Genomic DNA, 17470 nt, shown 5'->3' with positions numbered 1-17470 from the left:
TTGACCCATCCAAGTGCACCCGATTGCTTCCAGAGCCCAGAAAAATTAGGTGCCTTGCTGAAGATACCCTTCAGTAGGGTATCAAAGAGAGAGAGTGCGGTTCACTCACTTTCTCCACCTTAAATTACTGCCAGGACCAGGAATCAAACCTACAACCTTTCAATGTCTATGATCTCCTCGCCCTCTACCACTACAGCCCATCTACCAACACCCACCCCGGCCTTAGTCTTTCACTTTGATTTGAGGGGCCCACTTACAATGTTTGTGCATAGGGCTCAAAATTGCTGTTCATTGGCCCAGCTTTTGATTATGTCCCACTACATAACCATTAGGTCACCTGCCCATTTCCTTAACTTCTGAATCTAAATTGTTCCAATAAACCTTCGCAAACAACATGACAAGCTTGTGTGGTTTGAGCTACACCTCTTGATCTAACAGAAGCATAGATAGAATCACAGCTCCTGGCTGTGTACTATTCTGAGTTTTCCCCCTTACGCCCTATTCCTTTCAGCTCTTCACCATACACATTAAAGGATTTTCAAAGCTTAAAACGGTCTTGCTCACCTTTATGAAATTTGGTCTCAAAGTTATTTTTTATTGCAGTTCAGTATTAACGATCTTCAGATTGACAGTTATGGTCCCTTGACAATTTCATATAGACCAGGCATGTCCAAGCTCGGTCCTGGAGGGCCGGTGTCCTGCAAAGTTTAGTTCCAACCCCAATCAGACACACCTGGGCTAGCTAATCAAGCACTTACTAGGCTTTCTAGAAACATCCGTGCAGGTGTGTTGAGGCAAGTTGGAGCTAAAATCTGCAGGACACCGGCCCTCCAGGACCGAGTTTGGACACCCCTGATATTGACAATTGTGCCGGTCTCAGAAAACATCTATGCAATTCTGAATGCAGCCGTGGCTCATGAAGAATGATTTACAAGTGAAAATCTGTTACTTTTCCAAAGCTTGGGAAAACAAAACATACTTGTAATTGAAATAAAAAAAATAGGCATATTTATGCAGTAATTCTGCAGTGTATTGAATATGACAAAAATTGTACAAAAAACTTAAACATTAGTAAAATTAAATAGACAACACAACTATATATATATAATAAAATACTAAAATAAAAGCAGTTTTTAATCTTTTAAACTCAATTTTAAGGTCAGTATTATTAGCCCCTTTAAGCTATAGATTTTTTTCGATAGTCTACAGAACAAACCATTGTTATACAATAACTTGCCTAATTACCCTAGTTAAGCCTTTAAATGTCACTTTAAGCTTGTATAGAAGTGTCTTGAAAAATATCTAGTCAAATATTATTTACTGTCATCATGGCAAAGATAAAATAAATCAGTTATTAGAAATGAGTTATTAAAACTCATGATTAGAAATGTGTTAAAAAAAATCTCTCTGTATAACAGAAATTGGGGATAATTCAGCAAGGCTAATAATTCTGACTTGAACTATATATATATATATATATATATATATATATATATATATATATATATATATATATATATATATATATATATATATATATATAAAGAAAATAAATTACTTCCTTGAACTAAGTACAAAGAGGAAAGATAGTCTGTCATTGGAAGCAAAGATGTGTTAGTAAAATGTATAGCGAGAGATTAGGCATCTATTACATACATTTTTACTGTTTCAAAGCACTGCATCGGTGCCACACACCAGTAATTAAACTAAAATACAATAGTAATTTATTGTAAAAAGCTTTTGAACCATACTAACATGTATTAGCATATTATTTGCAACTATTTTTAAAGAATGCCACAGCATATTGTATTATAGTGTATAACAGAGGCCAGCTGGCAAATCACTGATTCCCCGCTTGGAATGAGTGGTTGGGTGTAGAACTGGTTAGAATATAATAAGCGTCAATACTTTTGAATACCTTATTGGTGGTGTAATCTAACATATCATACACATGCAACATATGTAAAAAAAAAAAAAAAAAAACTACAGTAATTAGGTAATTTGTTTATATTATATAAATATAATTATAAATTATATTTTGTATTACTACATGAATGAGTTGGTCAGTTGTGAACGGTTGACGTTATTGCAACATATTGCTTTCCCACACTTTAACCAGCAGAGGTCCTCATTAAGCTCTGATTTAGAAAGCTTCGAGTAACAAACCTTTTTCCGATACAGAGGAGTTGAATGGTTCACTGGTTCATCATTTCACCATCACTAAAAGACAGTCCAAGAAAAGCTAGCACGTTTTTCACTTACAGTTGTTCAAACGGTGATCTCTGACAGAATTCGGGAAACATTTGTCACAAAATAGTTTATTTCCTGAACAATGCATCATAATTGAATTGTTCAGTCTTGAGTTACTTCATATTTGGGAAACACACTTCCAGATAGTTTAGTTCCAACAAACTAGACTAGACGTTTGTAGTATCACAAGCAACATTGACTAGCTGGGTTTAATTAGGGTTGGAGCTAAACTCTGGATGACAGTGACCCTTCTTGCACCTTTCTCTGAAGTAGAAGCTTATTAAATCACCCCAAAAGATGATCCTAAAAACCATTCCCAATTTCCATCAATATCTATCCCAACTCAGAAAGCATTCCTTCCAATTAAAACCTCATTAAATGAGTTGATAAGTTTCAAAGCTGTCCCTTAAATGCATTGCCCTAATTACAAGCTGTTCTAAACCGAAAGGTACAGTTCTTGCACACATTTTCTGACGGCGGATGCTATTTATGACGTGCGCGGTATACGAACTGTGAGATGTACATCCTGAGAAGTGACTGTTTTAAGGCCTAAAGCTTTGAACGTCTGATTCAGAGCATCCAGAAGGGGGCCATTTACCTTGAAACCTAGCACATAAAAAAAGCTTCTGTGAAGAAAAACATCTCTTAACCTTAACCAGACAATAGCTGCAGGGTCAGAGTCCTTTCAAAATGGAAGTGTGCGAGTACGTGGGATGCTGTCGTAAATGGTTTCATGCTCCCGTTGAGCTTTTGGCACAAAAGAGCGCGGGACGCTGAAATAATGGATTGGACGGATGGGGTTACAGTGCCTGGCATCATCGTGTGACTGAACCGGAGGCCATAAGTGGTAATATCTATGAGCCACAGAAGACTGATGACCTGCGAGAGGACAATTACAAGTCATTATGTCTCAGAGGTAATGTTGAAGAATATCTTTCGGCACAGCTCACAGGAAATGGCCACGGAAAAGATGATGAGGGGGCTGGAAGAAACGTTACTTAAAAAAGCAGCGCAACACACACATGCATGCGCATTTAATTATGCATGCAAGCTGCCAACAAAACGGGTTCAATAAATAAAAAGCAGGTATTGTATTTAAAAAATCGATACGAATTTATATCAAGGATTTCTCCGGCTAGCAGGAAATCAATATATTCATAATAAAGCTTTTTATTCTTCCTTTTCAATAAGGAACAGGAGCGTGTGAGCCGTGACATCTCTCTCAAGGACTTCTGAAGGAGGCGGGTAATTTTTGAGAGTGAGTGTACAATGTGTGTGTGTCTGTGTGTGTGTGCCTTGTATTCCTAAAAACAACCAAAAACTCACCACACCTTCAAAATGGCCCAATAGGTGTGTTGACCAAAAAAATCCCAAAAGAATGAAATAAAGGAAGACACACACTGTCAAAAATCAAAGACGTTTAAGTGGCCGAACACGGTTTTTGCTACACCTGCTATACCTCGCGTTTTGGCCATTGCGCGCCATGCACTCACAGTTGAAAAAGTCAACTCTGAGCTAAAAAACGTGTTGCGACTGAAATTTTAATCCCGCTTCGGCCAGGTTTTATACCGCTCTGGCTGTATATTCAGTCTTTGTTCACCCGCTGCCTGACCCGCTCCATTTTCTACCCGACCCCACCATTCTCGCAAAATTTAGATCTGGTTTTCAAAATCTCACGTTAAATTGGGTTCTATCAATAGAGATAGATTACAGATAAAAGTGTAGGTTGTGCAAGGATTGTAGGCTAAATGCCAGTTTTGTTTGCCCCTTTGTGATGAGACATGAGTGCCGCGTGATGTGCGGTGGCTAGTGAGGCACTGACTCTTTCAAAGTCAAATTACAAACATGTCCACTCAATATATTTGCCAACTACCGACTGTGTTTCACATATATTATCAGCATTATTTCTATACTAGTAGCAGGTACATATTGGGCCACGGAAGAAGGTAAAATGTATAGTGATTAAATATACCTCCCAAAAAAAAACACCCAGCTGGATGTTACAGAGTCCAGTCAGCCTATTACAAGCGAGACACAGCACCATGGCGTATGAACACGCTCTCTCGCATTCACACACACAGAGCACCACGGCGGACGCGTGCTCTCACATTCACATTTCACATTTAGGTGCTTTATTGCTTTATGACAAATAACTAGAGGTGTGACGAGACGCGAGATTGGGTTCACGAGAACGAGACGAGATTTTTACACTAATTTAAAGAAATCCTTAATGATGGGTATTTTTAATCCACTTTAAAAATGAATTTTAAAAACGATTAACTTACTTGATTTGTGCTGGCACAACATGAAGGAATGGTCTAGAACAGGGGTTCCCAGTGTTGGTCCTGGAGGTCCGGTGTCCTGCAGATTTTAGCTTCAACTCCAATCAGACACACCTGGGCTAACTAATCAAGCTCTTGCTAGGCCTTTTAGAAACAGTGTTGAGGCAAGTTAGAGCTGAAATCTGCAGGGCACTGGACCTCCAGTACTGAGATTGAGAACTCCTGGTCTAGAACCATGCATTTTTTACAGTTTTGTCAATTCCAAACAATTGTCAGGGTTTGGTTGGCATTGACAATGATCAACACTTGACCAAAACTTTCACCTTTTTTACTTCAGTAAACTGCTTGTCACTCAATCTTGCTAGTGTTATTTTTATTTTTATTGGCTTGCATTCCTACATTGTGGGAACCAAATTGTCCCCACAAGTACACTGTAAAAAATGCTGGGTTCCACACAGATGATATGTGTTTGAACATGAAGGAATTAAATTAACGTCTTTGTTTTTACAAATATAAGCAGATTTGTGTTGTTTCAGCTCAATTTAACTTCAAGAGTTACACTTAGCTGATGATTGATTAGAAAGCGTGTTTGGCATGCTGTCGCTGGAGAGAGCCCTGAGCTGAAAAGATCCTTGAGCCTGGGGCTCCCTCCCATTTCATCCTGAGAGAGGGGAGTCTGGGCTCATGTAGGTCTCGAGAGGCTGAATTCGTTTGCTCGGCCTATTCCTTGATTATTAGGGAATGATCCCTAATTTCAGTTTGAAATAATATAATGTATAAGACATAAAATACAGCGTAATAAGTCTGCAAAATAACAGGATATGTACTGCCAGTTTATTACAAGAATTTTGTACTGTAATATACAACACCAACCCAGACAATACATCACTTTAAAGTTTAAACTACTACAAATGCTCATAAAAGTCTCTTTTCAAACTTTTCAAGGTTAAAAGAAAAATTAAGGTTTTATAATGCTATTCAAAAGCATATATAAAGTAAAAAAATATATATTAAAAAAAACATGAATCATAAAATACATTCAGTTATACATTTTCCTTCGACTTAAGCCATAGACTTCTATTCATACGCACGCAAATGCGTCAGACCGGAAACGTAAGGCCATGCGTTAAGTTTCGCAGGTTGCTGCGGTGCAAAGTTCAAGCTTGGTGAACCTGCGAAATCGCATCACTTGACTGAGTGAGACCAGTCGAGGATCTCGCTTTTTTAATGTCTAATCATCTTGTATAATCCCGCCCCTTTTCGCAGTGCCGCACGACAGAATTTCGCACACACAAAGTCCAGTGTGACCGCAGCTTCAGTCCCTTTACTCATCAGGCGTTGTCACAGCGGAATAAACCGCCAACCTATCCAGCATATGTTACACAGTGGATGCCCTTACATCTGCAACCCAGTACTGGGATATCATAAAATACAGAAAATTGCTAATTTACAATTTTTTACAGTGTATTTATATTAAATTATAGATATTGTAATGGATATTTCTTTACTTTATTATTGACCATCATTTTTGGTCAATAAATGTACTTGTAATTTTGTAATTTACTCATTTAGTTATTTAATTATTTTGTGTCTCACCCCAGCAGTATGTGTGTATTTGTTTGTCTGTGTGTGTGTGTGTAGAGATCAAATTTATATGAACCTGTGCACCTTTAAAAATTAAGCAATAATAATAATTTACAACCTTGAATATAGTTTCAAAAACTGATCAACAGTCATTTTTGCTTTGGCTACTCTTACATTAATGTCCGTTGCCAGGTCTTTATATTCTAATTCCCATTCAACAGGTCACCTTTGCGTTGAATGGCTCATACTTTTCTCCCTCGTTCTTATCGCTCTGCCTTTCCAACCCTACAGCCAAATCCCAGTCATGGTGTGATTTATGGGGACGCAGTAACACATGGGACGTCAGAGCCAATCATCATTCATCTCTAAAGAAGGAACGGCTCACGGTTGAGCTCCCATGGGCAGAACAGGCCAGGAGAGACGAGGGTCATTTGTGCTGTGTGCAGAACATTCACATGCTCAAGATGAAAATCATAGTGCTTACTGTTTTAGAGATGTGGGCAGTTTATTAAGAAGTAGTCCACATTTATAGAGTGTGCGTACTCTCTGATTTGATCTTACATGACATTGTTCATATTTATAAAAATAGTTAAAGTCAAAGCTGTGATTTTTTTTTTATTTTTTATGTTTAACAGAGTTAGGAATATTTCCCAGTCATTCCTGTAATATTTTTTCTTCTGTAGAAAGTCTTATTTCAACTAAGATAAAAGCAGATTTTATTTTTATATATTTTTTTCATTTAGCTGATGATTGATTATAAAGCGTGTTGGCATGCTGTCCCAGAGAGAGAGAGCCCTGAGCTCATAAGATCCTCGAGCTTGGGGATCCCTCCCGTTTCAAGGGCAAGAGGGGAGTTTGAGCTCAGGTAGACCTCGAGAACTCCCCAGCTTATTTGAGACTAATGACAAATTAAGAAGTCAGAATAATTAGCCCTCCTGAATTATGAGCCCCCACTGTTTATCCCCCCCCCCCTCCATTTCTGTTTAACGGAGAGATTTTTAGATTTCTAAACACAATAAACCCATTTCTTATAACTGATTTCTTTAAATTTATTGACAGTACATAATATTTGACTAGATATTTTTCAAGACACTAGTATTCAGCTTAAAGTGACATTTAAAGGCTTAACTTGGTTAATTAGGCAAGTTAGGGTCATTAGTAGGGCTGGGCCATTAGTCGAAAAGTAATTGAAATCGACATTCTGTACCTATAATCAATCTAATTTTTCCAGGTCAATTTTTTCAATGACTTTCCCCAACACATGTTGATTCATGTGACTCTGCTCTGTTAAGGCTGATTTATACTTCGATTATGCGTCGGATGCACAGGTATGGTCCAGTGCAGCCTTTGCGCGGTCACACACCCATGCACCTCTTGACAAATACAAATTGCATGTTTGCAGTAGATTGATGAGGATTGGAAGCTGCACCAGATATGCCTTCAGACGGCATATTTTCTATTACAGTAAAATTATTTACTTTCTACTTTTAAATGATATTTTCTACTATTGAAAAGCACAGAAAAGAATTGATTTTGTTTCCAAAAGTGCAAGTTTGTTTTCACTTTTTTATAGTTTTTATCGTTTTAGGCAACGTGTGTTTTCATTTCAGTTGTTCAACGTTGATGTTCAATAAATAATCACAGATAGTAGATAGTATGTGTTTCCTTCAATTATTTTAAAATCAAGTAATGCACCCTTCATTCAGAAATCTCTCACTTGTATTTTGTAAGCATATTTAGTGTAGGGAACTGTGAGGGCAAACAAATGTAAACAAACAAATAAAATAATCGTTTATTAATTGTAATTGAGTTAAAATGTTCAATTAATCGAGATTTAGATTTTTAGGCCAAATCACCCAGCCCTAATTAGGCAAGTCATTGTATCACAGTGGTTTGTTCTGTAGACTATGAAAATAAATACAGTTGAAGTCAGAATGATTAGCCCCCCTCTGATGTTTATTTATTTATTTTTTTTTATATTTCCCAAATGATGTTTAACAGAGCAAGGAAATTTTCACAGTAGGTCTGATAATATTTTTTTCTTCTAGAGAAAATCTTATTTGCTTTATTTCAGCTAGAATAAAAGCAGTTTAGAATTTTAAAAAAATCATTTTAAGGTCAATATTATTAGCTCCTTTAAGCTATATATTTTCAATAGTCTACAGAACAAACCATCATTATACAGTAACTTGCTTAATTACCCTGCCTAGTAACCTAATTAACCTAGTTAAGCCTTTAAATGTCACTTTAAGCTGTATAGAAGTGCCTTGAAAAATATCTAGTCAAATATTATTTACTGTCATCATGGCAAAGAGAAAATAAATCAGTTATTAGAAATGAGTTATTAAAACTATTATGTTTAGAAATGTGTTGAAGAAATCTCACTCTTAAACAGAAATTGGTTGGGGGGGGAGATAAACAAGGCTAATAATTCAGGGGGGCTAATAATTCTGACTTTTACTGTATATATAAAATTTAGCAATGAAATTCTGTAATATTTTATGGTTTTATATTTTTGTTAAAAGAATAGCGAAATTAACTTATGTGTGGCTCTATTTTAGCTCTTTATTATTCTAGTTTTAGACGTCTATTCTATGAATATTAACAATAAAAAAGTTTTCTTTTTATTAACAATCAACACAGCCTTAAGTTCCAACAGCACCGCATTACAGGAGAGACCCTGGAAACCATGAAGACGAGAGGAGTTTCACTGATGAATCCACAAACCCTCCACAGCAAGGCCTCATGGGTTGGACACAGAGCCTGTTAGCTAACAGTATACACACACACACACACACATATGAGTTCTCCCAAACAAACAGCAGCTGTGAGCGATGCGTGCGGCTGAGAGCTGGAATATTCTCTGTGAGGGAGCTTTCACAATGATTGATCTTAATCATTAATTTGGCTCTTTTGTTCTGCCCTGCGGTGCGCCGTACGCACATCCTGACACACTTTCCTGTGTGTAAGCACAGCTCAGCACCTGTGGGCGGCATGTGTGTGTGCATGGTGTATTTGTGTCTGTGCAGTGTGTGTGTGTCTGTCTGCACATGTGTGTCTGTGCTTATGTGTCTCTGTATGTGCGTGTGTGCATGTCTGTGCATGCGTGTCTCTGTGTGCGGATGTGTTCATGTGCATGTCTGTTTGCTTGTGTGTGTGTGTGTGCATGTCTCTGTGAACATGTGTGTGCGTCTCTGTGTGTATGTCTGAGCATGTGTACTGTATGTGTGTTTGTGTGTGTGCATGTCTCTGTTTCTGTGTGTATGTCTGAGAGAGTGAGCGCGCGTGTGTGTATGTCTCTGTTTCTACTCGTGTCTCTGTTTGTCTGTGTCCGTGCATGTATGTGTGTGTGTGTGCTTGTCTGTCTGTCTGTGTGTGTCTCTGTGCGCATGCACAAGTGTGTGCGTCCCTGTTTGTGTGTATGTCTAAGCATGTGTGTGTGTGTGTATGCCTGTGTCTATGCATTTATGTGCGTGTGTGTGTGTGGATTTGTTCATGTGCATGTTTGTCTGCTTGTGTGTGTGTCTGTGTGAATGCGCATGTGTGTGCGTCTCTGTTTGTATGTCTGAGTGTGTGTGTGTCTCTGTTTGTGTCTCTGATTCTGCTTGTGTCTCTGTATGTGTGTCTGTGAGTGTGCGCGCATGTCTGTGTCCGTGCATGTATGTATGTGTGTGTGGGTGGATTAGTTCATATGCATGTTTGCACAGTGTGTGTGTTTGTCTCTCTGTTCATGTCTCTGTTTCTGCTTGTGTTTCTGTTTGTGTGTGTGCGTCTCTGTGTATGTCTGAGCGTGTGTGTGCACATCTCTGTGCATGTCTTTGTGTGTGCATGTCTCTGTGTGTGTGTGTGTGCGTGTGTGTGTGCGCGTGAGTGCATGTCTTTGTGTGTGTATGTCTGTGCGTGTCTCTGCGTGCATGTATGTGTGGGTGTGTTCATGCGCATGCATGTCTTTCTGTATGCGTGTGTCTGCGTATGCATGCGTCTCTGTGTGCTTGTTTGTGTGTGTGGATGCATGCGTGCGTCTCTGCTTGTGCGTGCATGTCTGTGCATGTCTTTAGGTGTGTGTGCATCTCTGTGTGCTTTTGTGTCTGTTTGTGCGTATGTGTGCATGCCTGTGTGTTTGTGCTTGCATGTGTGTGAGTGCGTGCGTTTCTGTGTATGAGGCTTGTGTGCTTGCATGTTTGTGTGTGTGCACTCGTGCGTGCGAATGTATGTGTGCGTGTGCCAACACCAGGTCCAGATGAGAGTCACGCGTGGGCTTTCATTAAATCTTCAAACAATAATGGAGATTATTCTCTGAGTGTTCGCTTCACCATGACAGCTTCCTGAGGTGTTTAACTATTAAAGACGAGGAAGCTCCGGCTGGAGCTGTAGAAGCTGTGTCAAACACTGGGAAAATGTCATCCAGTGTTATTGTCAGATGAAGCTAATGCCTAGCAGGCAGTGCACAGGCTTTGTGTGAGTCTGCATGCAAGAATCAGCTTCAGGTCAATTCTCAATTAGGAAGGTTATGATTTCCATTCATTCATTCATTTTCTTTTCAGCTTAGTCTCTTTATTAATCTGGGGTCACCACAGTGGAATGAACCACCAACTTATCCAGCACATGTTTTACGCAGCGGATGCCCTTCCAGCCGCAACCCATCTCTAGGAAACATCCTCATTCAACACTCATTCACACTCATACACTACAGGCAATTTAGCCTACCCAATTCCTCTTTCCCACATGTCTTTGGACTGTGGGGAAAACCGGAGAAACCCACGCGAATGCAGGGAAAACATGCAAACTCCACACAGAAACGCCAACTGACCCAGCCGAGGCTTGAACCAGCGACCTTCCAGCTGTGAGGCAACAGAACTACCTACTTCGCCACTGCGTCACCAGATGTAGAATAAACTAAAATAAAACTTTATAACTACCAAAAAAACAGTTGATGTCACAATAATAGGCATATTGGCGTGCGTGCGTGCATGTGTGTGTGTGTGAGAGAGAAATATGACCAGGACTTCTCTTGACAGATTTCCCTGAGTAAGACTTAGGGTTCTGCCATTTTAATATTCAGAGCAAGAAGGTCAAGGCTCCAATCTATCAAAATTCACTATGCCATGAAAATGTGATGAGGATTCAGGCCTTTGAATCATGCCATTACTCTGTATGAGGCGCTGTGACACTGAGATCTCTGCATGTCAGCTCATTTTAAGGCAAGACACTGCAGCATTAGCTAACAGAGATCACTGTTCTTTCCCAGTTGACTGATACATTAATGCAGTACATTAAGAACTGCAAACATCTGCTTGGTATTAAAGGTTTTCTTGAATTGTATGCTTAAATAATCAAATGAGACTTTATTATTACTTCATTAAATATGTGGTAATTTGCATACATTTAAAGCTTATAATAACTGGCATTGGATAAAGTCGGGTTTAATAGTATCGATTGTATTTTTATCAATTCATTTTAATTTAACAATTATTGTTGTTGTTTAGAGTATTATATTATACACTCACCGGCCACTTTATTAGGTACTTCTGTCCAACTGCTCGTTAACGCAAATTCTAGTCAGCCAATCACATGGCAGCAACGCAATACATTTAGGCATGTAGACATGATCAAGACGATCTGCTGCAGTTCAAACCGAGCTTCAAGAAAGGTGATTTAAGTTACTTTGAATGTGGCATGGTTGATGGTGCCAGACGGGCTGATCTGAGTATTTCAGACACTGCTGATCTACTGGGATTTTCACGCACAACCATCTCTAGGCTTTACAGAGAATGGTTTGAAGAAGAGAAAATATCCAGTGAGCGGCAGTTCTGTGGGCGCAAATGCCTTGTTGATGCCAGAGGTCAGAGGAGAATGGCCAGACTGGTTCCAGCTGATAAAAAGGCAACAGTAACTCAAATAACCACCCGTTACAACCGAGGTGTGCAGAAGAGCATCTCTGAACACACAAAATGTCCAATATTGAGGCGAATAGGCTACAGCAGCAGAAGACCACACCGGGTGCCACTCCTGTCAGCTAGGAACAGGAAACTGTTCACACAATTCAATTAAAAAATTTAATTAAAATTGGACGGTAGAAGATTGGAAAAATGTTGTCTGGTCTGATGAGTCTCGATTTCTGCTGCAACATTCAGATGGTAGGGTCAGAATTTGGTGTCAACAATATGAAAGCATGGATCCATCCAACCCTTATATCAAGGGTTCAGGCTGCTGCTGGTGGATGTAATGGTGTGGGGGATATTTTCTTGGCACACTTTGGGCCCATTAGTGCCAGTTGAACATTGTGTCAATGCCACAGCCTACCTGAGTATTGTTGCTAACCATGTTTATGCCTTTATGACCATAGTGTACCCTTCCTGATGGCTACTTCCAGTAGGCTAACGCGCCATGTCATAAAGCGTAAATCATCTCAAACTGGTTTCTTGATCGTGAAAATGAGTTCACTGTACTCAAATGGCCTCCACAGTCACCAGAACTCAATCCAATAGAGCATATTTAGGAAGTGGTGGAATGGGAGATTCGCACCATGGATGTGCAGCTGACAAATCTGCAGCAACTGTATGATGCTATCATGTCAGTATGGACCAAAATCTCCAAATATTTCCAGTACCTTGTTGAATCTATGCCGAAGGATTAAGGCAGTTCTGAAGAAAGGGGGTCCAACCCGGTATTAGTAAGGTGTACCTAATAAAGTGACCAGTGAGTGTAAATACTGTAAACAGCAAATAAAATAAAATGATAAAGAAATGCGTTTGACAATTTTCTGTAAAATAAAATATTAACAGCCAATAAATTAAAACACAATAAATAAATAATTGATAAAGAAATAAACTTGACAGTTTTCTGTAAAATAAATTAAGAGCCAATAAACAAAAAAAAATTAAATTAATAAAATTGAATAAATAAAACAAATTCAGTTTTTCTGTAAAATAAAATATTAAGAGCCAATAAACAAAAAAAAAAATTAAATTAATAAAATTGAATAATTAACAAAACAAATTCAGTTTTTCTGTAAAATAAAATATTACCAATAAAATAACACAAAATAAAATAAATTTAAATTTAAGAAAATGTAATTAAATAATTGATAAAGTAATAAATTCACAGATTTCAGTAAAATATTACCAGACAATAAAATAAAATGACATAACATACGTAACATAAAATGAAACAAAACAATATGGAAATAAATAAATGCACTTTTTTTTTTATTAGAATAAAATATTAAAATATAAGATGTATATTATCAGGCCAAATATGTGAACATATTCCCAAGTAAAAACCTTCAGAATAAAGTCTGTTCTATGAAAGTAAAGTTGTATGGCTCATTGTAAGAACAACTTATTTCTTCTTATTATTATTGGGTATTATTAGAGAAAATGACCTTTAAAAATATGATTTGCAATTGATAAATCATAATAAGTATTTAGACACAGCTAAAAGTGTATTTTGCAAGTTCTTTACACACATTAATTTACGAATCGTCTCTTCATTTAAAAAGGTAAATTTATTTCAGCATTATTATCATTATCATATGAATAATCCTTTAATAATTAGTTTTTGTCAATGAACTGACCTCTGCTTCTTAGAGGAATGTCCAAATGAACAGCCTTTTAACATCTACAATCATAAATTCCATTCATGACCCATACACTGTGTAATAATAATCTAGTCATATTCATATATTCTTATTTGCTCGTGTATTCTCCAGATCCATTTTTACTTTCCATTTATATTGATGCTTTACATATATATTGGGTTTTGCATGATCAAACGTCTCTGTAACTGTAATACGTGTAAATGTTGGAGTTTGATTACATTCTGCTATCAAATGCAGCTTCTCTGCTTATCAGGAGGAGGTTTGAGGTGTGAAGTGTCTGTTTTTTCCTCAAGGTTTGCTCATAAGGAGACACAATGTTATGAAGTGGCTTTTTTGATACTCTTTGCTTTGGATCTGTTAGATTTTCTCTATGAAAGCACTTATAATGAAGAAAGCACTGTTTGACATTTTTACTGAAGGATCTCCATAGGATCTTTCATTGATTTGAAAAAATGGTAGCAGTGATCATTGCTGCCGTGCAGATCTATCAGTCTACAGAAATATTTTAATTTTATGTCAGTGATACAGTTGAAGTCAAAATTATTAGCCCTCCTTTTTCTTTTTCAAATATTTCCCAAATGATGTTTAACAGAGCAAGGAATTTTTCACAGTATTTCATATAATATTTTTTCTCCTAAAGAATGTCTTATTTGTTTAATTTTGGCTAGAATAAAAGCAGTTTTTAATTTTTTTAAAGCAGTTTAAGGTCAATATTATTACCCCCCTCAAGCAATGTATATTTTTTCGATTGTCTACAGAACAAGCCATCATTATGATTTACATAATTACCCTAATTTGCCTAATTCTAAACTTGCTTAAAACTCGCGGTGCACTTGCATCATCTGAAAGTATAGAATGGTTTCAACTGGGTTCGCCTGGAATACGCAGGCACGTCACTTCCAATATGCGCACAAGCTGAGTGTGAACGGCCTATTTCACGGCAGCGTCACGAAGAGGTCTATGATCTATGTATGGCAGAAAAAAAAAAAATCTGGACACATACCAAAGTACACGCAACTACTTCTGACACGTCACATGGTCAAACCAAGTGTGCCGCGCACTTCCTTTTGAGTGACGCTCCCGGCTGTTAGATCGGCCCCTGAGGGCTGGCTGCAGTACCAGTCATAAAGCCCGCCTCCTGAATGAGACTTGAGCCCAAATAAAAACAGAAATTATTACACTTGCAATAAAATGTCCTGAAAGATGGTTTTGGTCAGTAGAGGCATTGGGTCTCAAGCTAATATCGGTTCAGATCTTCATTTTTGTAAACACTATGTTTTTAGCCAGTACTTTAATGCTATAAAAACAGGCTGTGTCATCATGATTGACAGTTGTGATTGACAGCTTCTCTAAGTAGACCATGGAAGCTTTGGGAGGAGATTGAAGTACCAATGTAGATTTCTGTGCTATTTTACCATGATAAAATGAGTTGTTTATATGGTTAAACGTGGGCTTTTGCTTGCTGATACACGCCGAACGTTAGCCATGTCAGGGACAACAGGTGATCGTTATCTAGCAGTAATTCTCTTTATGGGTCTGAAACAGGGCCGGAGTAGGACTCCTTTTCAGCCCTGGAGTCTCAAGCCTTAGACCGGCCCACCTCAGCTCACAACTGACTATTAAAATAACAACATTTCTAATTCAGTTTCTAATGACACTATCACGTCCTTTTCAAGGACACAGCTGCTTTAGAACTTCAAATGATTTTCATAAATGTGAGAATATTAGGGTAGCTAAATCTCCAACACTATTCTTTAAAACATCACAATGTCCTTTCCTGCAATTTCTGAATATATATTCTGTGCAAACTTCTTTAGAAATATTCTGTCCTTTGTAACGGTGGTCACACAAAAAATAAAATATGTTCACATATATAAGTAACCCAAACAGTATTATATGTCTTCACACTAAAAATGAAAGAAAAATGTAAGATTCGAACTCTGGTTGGCGGCGTAATAAGGCAATGTGCTGACCACTGGACCACAATGGCACTGTTCAATTTGTGAGTGTGGAGTAAGTTCACTTTTCGCTGTTCACTTTCACTTCCACGACTCGCCAAGCCTCTTCACTTTCGTTCGCGACAACCAATAACGTTATATTTGATAACGGGGCTAAGAGAAATTAAATAAAAAGAGCGGAGCTGCGGTAAAACAATGAATAAAAAGAGTGAGGCTGTGGTAAAATAAATGAAAAAAGTGTGACTGCTGAGAGTGCGAGCAGCTAGGGACACCGGCCCAAAAAAGGACCGGCTCACCGGGAATTCTCCCGGTCCTCCGGATTAGCCAATCCGGGCCTGGTCTGAAATAATAATTAGGAAGACAAAACTAATGTTAGCCGATCTCCACATCTCCACATCTCCTGTAACGTTATTTGAACTTGATTTAAAGGACGTTTCTGACATTTTGAGTTTCGGCATGTTATAGCGCTGATCTACTGAATTTTCTGTTTCAAAAATATTAAACATTCTAGAAACTGAATCTTACATAACAAATAGAGCTGTAAATGTTATAATTTATTTATATACACCATTTACCGTTGGCTTTTTATTTGAAAACTCCTAATAAACATTCAAATGAAAGTAAATTCTTCTTTGCCAGATATAATGAAGGTATCGAATAAACCAAATGGAGGCGAAGACAAAATATGATAAACAATATAGAAGCGATGTTGCAGCAGCTGATAGACATCAGTTAATGTATTAATACTGCTAAGTTTATTGTACAAATAGACAAGGATTATTTTATACAGTGCTGGGATGTGTAAATATACTGTTGATATTTATAAATACCCCCCCCCCCTTCCCCGGTGGCAAATAGCTGTACATGATGTGTAAATTTTGGGTCCTGCTGATTGTTAATTAAAAATAAAAACTTTTCTAAGAATGTTATTTTTCATATTTTACAAATGTTATTTCTACCCCTGTGAAAATAATAAATAATAAACAATCTGTTATAAGAGAAATATTTTTTTATCTATGTTCTCACCATAGCTTAGTCTAATGAAAGATTGTTTATTTCTGCAGTCCAACATATATTATTTTCAATAAATTATTAAAAACAGCTTACATCACAGTTTTTTAATAAACTGTATATTATTGTGTGTTTTTTATGTAAGTATTTATTTAGGGAGCCTTTGTTATAGTGCAGATACAGTTTTTTTGCAACCGTTTGTGCCCGTCATGAGGTGTTTTACATTCAAAGCGTTCAATGGAAAAAGGCGCTGTTGTGTCGTCCATATTTTTTTTACAGTATTTGGGTCAAACAGACCATTGGAACTCACACTAGTCTATTTATTTGTTTTGCCATAGGTCTGTCCTAGAGATAATTTATTACACCTTTGCTAGGTAATTTTTATATATTTTTGCCTTATGTAGTTTAGAGACATGTTGCAGGTCATTGATAAAGATCTATTGATTTCCTTTGGAAATATGTTTCAGATTCAAATTGTAAAACGTCTGTGTGTGTGTGTGTGTGTGTGTGTGTGCGTGTGTGTGTGTGTGTGTGTGTTTGTGTGTCAAAATCATGATAAAATCGAAATCGCAATATTGTTCAAGAAAATCATGATAGGTTTCTTTTGCCCATATCGTACAGCCCTACTAATAATTCAGGAAAACTAATAATTCAGACTTCAACTGAACTTGAGGAACAATGTAATTGTCTATAATTCAGACAGTTCTTCAGCATCAGGCCTTACTAGTGTTTTCACATTACTGGAATTTCTACACTGTAAATTTAACAGAGTTAAATAAGAATAG

At 37.5% G+C, this 17470-nt stretch overlaps 1 protein-coding gene across 1 annotated transcript in view; it reads right to left on the bottom strand.

Moving 5' to 3' along the window:
* LOC130240014 (MAM domain-containing glycosylphosphatidylinositol anchor protein 1) overlaps positions 1–17470 on the bottom strand; it is a 318227-nt gene that overhangs the window by 2196 nt on the left and 298561 nt on the right. The gene's annotated exons all lie outside the window — the stretch shown is intronic.

Source organism: Danio aesculapii, chromosome 13 (assembly GCF_903798145.1).
Source record: "Danio aesculapii chromosome 13, fDanAes4.1, whole genome shotgun sequence".
Taxonomy (NCBI): Eukaryota; Metazoa; Chordata; class Actinopteri; order Cypriniformes; family Danionidae; genus Danio; species Danio aesculapii.
Note: the sequence above shows the minus strand (reverse complement) of the source record. Positions and strands in the feature narration are given on the sequence as shown.